Genomic DNA, 4,952 nt, shown 5'->3' on the forward strand with positions numbered 1-4,952 from the left:
GGGATATCTGCAATTGCAATCGGTACAGTCGATTTACTATTGCTACATTAGGTCATGTTTCTAATGCTGATGGCATCTCGGCCAGTGTCTAGCCTAGGGTTCTGGAGCGTTACGTTAGCTCAAGCTGTTAAATATATATTTGCGAGTTATGTCCTTACTTTTGCGAACTGGATTGTTGATGCCCCAACTAGTGATGAGGCGTTAACTTCCGCCTTTCTATTCCTAATGGAATCTTTGAATCTAGCCTAGGGATCTCAAAGCATTACGTAAGCCCTAGTTACCTAATTAAGCTGTTCAAAATGTTAGAGATTTATGGGATTACCATAATGAACCTGATTTATGGGAGAACCATACTGCTCTAATGCCAGCGATATCTTGATATCTAGCCTGAGAAATCAAAGATTTACTATAAGTAGCCTTTGTGCTCACCCTCTTTTCATGTTCATGGTGGTGTATCCCTTCTGTTTTTTTGAGGAAACGTATCCCTTCTGTTTTAATCTTACGTTCACGTTTCTTTTGTTTCTCTATCAAGCATTTTGCCTTTCCCAGTTTGAAACTTTTGCAATTACCTCCAAAGGGAACTAAAAACTATGGTGTCCAGCCCGGCTAATCCTGTGCCCAACCCTGATGAGAGTTCATTATCTCATATCAAGAGCCAAGACATGTTAGCTGACAAGGTTGTGGACCAATGGGATGACAGTGACACTGAAAACTCCTCTGGAAGTGCATCATATCAAGTTGTTCCTTCTAAGAATGCCCAGGGAGAAAACAACTTGCCTGTGCTGTCTAAAAAAACAAAACTGATTATTAGTACACATTCTGTGCAATGTAGTACTTGCCAGAAATGGAGAGTTGTACCATCCAAACTGAAATACGAGCAAATCTGAGAGAATATTAGACAAGTTCCTTTTTCTTGCAAATATGTCCATGGGTGGAAGCCACAAGTTACATGCCATGATCCAACTGATATATCTGAGGATAATGGCATGGCATGGGCAATTGATATCCCATGCATCCCTCAGACCCCTCTTGGGTGGGAAAGGAATATTACTCTAAGGAGTGAACAGGGCACCAGATTCGCTGATGTGTGAGTATTACTTGTTTTGCACAACATCATAGTTAATTTGTTTCCCAGCCTTTTGTATTTATTTCTGAACAAATGATGTTGCAGTTGTTTTCTAATGTCCCTGGGTCGTAACTCTTGAGAGCTCAGAATGCTCATTTATGGTTTAGGAATTTAATGATGTACATATTTGATCAATGGTTAATCATTCATTCTTGTGGGCTGCTACACACCTTACAAACCTATATAAAAGGATGTGCTTGCCATTCCGTGTACGTATTGTATGATTGTTTTGTACCACTTATATACATCCTTTCAGGTACTATATCTCTCCTGCAGGCAGAAAAGTAAGATCCATGAAAGATGTCGAAAGGTAAGCTAACTTTCTTTTGGTCAACTTCTCTTCAATATCGTTACTTTGTTAAGCATATTATCGTCCAGATGCATTTTTTCATTCATCTAGCATGATGATAACTCCATCTGAATGGTATCCACTATTATTGTGATAGTTGATACAAAGTGTTATCATTGTACTTTCACTACCTCAATGGCTCAATGATCATATGAAGCACACAACCAGCATTTAGGCTTAGCTTTGTCAGGGCTTATTTTCAGAAATCTTGCCTGTTCTTACAATTGAACGTTGGAAACAACACAGAATACATGTGTGTACTATGTGAAGTTGTGAACTTCTCCATGTGGTTCAATCTGCCTAGATGGTGATCTTATTCGTCATATGTTATACTTTGATATGTATCTTGAAGACAACCCAGACTATGCTGCCAAATTACAGTTATCTCAGTTTTCGTTCAAGGTACCTAAACCTGCAAATTGCCCTCGTCAGTCAGAGCTTGTTGAACCAACTGAAGGTATATTTATGCAGAACTTTTAACACGGTTACTTTTAACTGGCATGCTAAATGAATTGCTGGTTGGGCAAGCATATCTCTTCTGGTTGAACAATGGCCACTATTGCTTCAAATTTTATATCAGTGATAAAATGGTTTTCAGACTGCCTTGTTAACTGGGGACGCATTACAAGTTTGTGTACTTGTATATTGTGGTACTTAATGGAACTATTTAAGTGGTAGGACAGGTGGTGAGTTGGGGTGTACAGGATAGTAGGGCATGCATCTAAACAGGTTGAGATGTCGTAAATTGGATTTTACTTTATTGTTTTTAAATTTCTGTAAAGTGGGTGGCGCACCTGATAACATAATGTAGACCATTGCATGCACTAGTGGCTGATGGATTATATCCCGTTTACATGAATATGAAACTAAATGAGAGTTCTGTTAATGCATGCTGCCTATATATAGTTGCATAACATGAGACAGCCAGGTGGGTGACTTGTAGTACCCTTGTTGATTATAGCACCACTCCTAGATTAAGTTCCTGCAACTAGCTAGCGATTTAGGGATCTTGTAGCAGCGGTTAGAAATTTAGAATCACTGTGTGGGGTTCATTGGTGGTTGGTGATGTCCGCTGTTTCCATCTACACTCTCCGTTCCTAAATATAAGTCTTTTTAGACATTCCAACAAGTGACTACATATGGAGCAAAATGAGTGAATCCATACTCTAAAATTTGTCTACATACATCCGTATGTTGTAGTCTATTTGAAAGTCTAAAAAGACTTATATTTAGGAACAGAGGGAGTATTAGTATACTTACATACAATGACCCTTGTACAACGGACGACGTCTTGATGTGATTAGCTTGCTTGTCTTCTCTTCTGGCTCAAGTGATTAGTGGCGTTCTATTCACTCTTTGTGTTTGTGCAACCATCTGATAATTTGACACATGATTTGTTATTTATCTGATGGCATGCTCTTATTTTCAGTGCCACCTCCGGTTCACGAGGATCCCGTGCACAACTGCATGTCGGTCCCCCATGGAGAAGCCAATCATTTAACTCATATACCAATTATACTAGCTCTACAAGTACCAGTGACGCTCTCCAAAAAGAGAAAACTAAACCAGTGATGCTCTCCAGAAAGAAAGAAAAATGCTCTATCAGTGATGTTTAAACTTCAGACTTGAAATGTGCTATTTTGCTGTATTATCTTACTGTTAATGTTCTACCTTAGCTAAGCTCATTCTCCTTGTGCCGTACTTTGCTCCAGCTTAGCTGGAACTGAGAGTTTTTGGGACATCGACATCAACAGAGGAATGTTGTTGCAGAAAGTTATTGAAACTGCTTCATTGCTTTTACCTCACTATGTTCGTGTGCTGTGAATGCCTATAACTTTAAGTTTATGCGTGTTTCCCATCATAATCTCCTGTATAAGGTACAATCGTTTTTATTGAGATCAATGGGTATTGGGATAGAGCTTAGATAACAAAAGTTTCTGCCACCCCCATTCTATGACCAAAGGTCACATTATATACATCTGTCTATTTTACGTTTATGCGACGAATTGCATGAACGTGCAAGCCCATAGCATTTTAGACCTTTTTAAGTTCAAACATACAAATGACAAGCCATTAAACCATGCATCATATTGATCTGCATCTCAAAAGAAAAACAAACAAGGCGTGATCTATGTTGGGATTCTTATAGAACTAGAAAAATAGAAATGCATTCCAAGGAAAGAGTGAGCTCCGTTCTATGATCAAAGAGTTTACAAACTGGCATGACAAAATTTCAGCTGGGCTGCCACCTTTATTAGCCTGACATGATAAAATGTCACACAGTGACCTCTGGTTAAGGGCCTCTTTGGATGGCAAGTCTTACAAGATGCAGGAACAAGAAAAATTCTTTATGAGGTCAAATAGCCCTTGTACCAATTATTTCTAATGGCTGAAGTTCTCCAAAACTTACTGAAAATCCTATGGATCATTTGCTCATTATATACTTTCTCTTGACATAATGACGGGAGCATTCTAGGGGTTTAGTGATTCTCACAAAACAAAACCCAGATAATGATCGCATGGTCACTACGTACGGTCTCAAAATTTGCTTTCTCTTCGCCTTTTGATCTCAAGGATAAAACCCCAAAATAAGAAAACTAGCTGCTTTCTCTTCACCTTTTGATCCCAAGAAAAACGAGAATCTTGAATTAATATATATGGACTATGCACATACATCAATTCCTCTCTCCAGCGGTCACGAATTCATGATACATCGTCAGTTGCAGAGTTCTACTCCCTCCATCCCAAAATATAAGAACGTTTTTAACACTAGCATAGTGTCAAAAACGTTCTTATATTCTGGGACAGAGGGAGTAACTGCTAATGATCATGTTTATCAGTTCCTCTCTCCAGCGATCATGAATTCATAACAGACTCTGGTAGATCAGAGAGCAAAGAAGAAAACTAGCTACTTCCCGAGAGAATTGTAACTAATCGTAAACTGGTGGGCGTCCTCCATCGACCTTCGTCATCGTCGCGTGGCACAGCTTCGACGCAAACTCTGGGTCGTGCTCCTCGTAGAATCGGCACAGCGCGTCCATTGGGATCCCTTTGCCGACCCTCTTCTCCTTCTTGCAACAATCGCCGCCGCGCTCTGTCTGCTCCGGCGGTGGTGGTCTCTTGGAACTGGCCGGCCGTGCAGCATCAGCAGCCGGGTGTGGCTGCGGTGGAGCGCGACGGGGCTCGCGGACGTCCCATGACGGCACTCGTGCGACACGGCTGGGTTTGCTGTTGATGGCGGGGTACTCGACGAGGTAGGACTCGGTGCCGGCGGAGGCGCGGAGTACCTTGGCGCGGAGGAAGATCACCAGTTGCCTGTTGCCGGAGAAGACGACGTTCATGCATAACCTGTTGCGCACCTCGACAGCATCACCGCACGCGAATCGCAGTTGCCGGCGCGCCGCATCCATAGTGGACTTCTGAAGAACCTTCGCAGGCAAGCGGGGCGCGCTGTTCGACTTCTTGGCCGCTGCATCC

At 41.5% G+C, this 4,952-nt stretch overlaps 1 pseudogene; it reads left to right on the top strand.

The window, feature by feature from the left end:
• The first annotated feature begins 590 nt into the window (after positions 1–590).
• On the top strand, positions 591–3,282 carry LOC109754039 (methyl-CpG-binding domain-containing protein 2-like; annotated as a pseudogene).
• Positions 3,283–4,952: the final 1,670 nt, after the last annotated feature.

The sequence above is a fragment of the Aegilops tauschii genome, chromosome 7 (genome assembly GCF_002575655.3).
Source record: "Aegilops tauschii subsp. strangulata cultivar AL8/78 chromosome 7, Aet v6.0, whole genome shotgun sequence".
NCBI lineage: Eukaryota > Viridiplantae > Streptophyta > Magnoliopsida > Poales > Poaceae > Aegilops > Aegilops tauschii.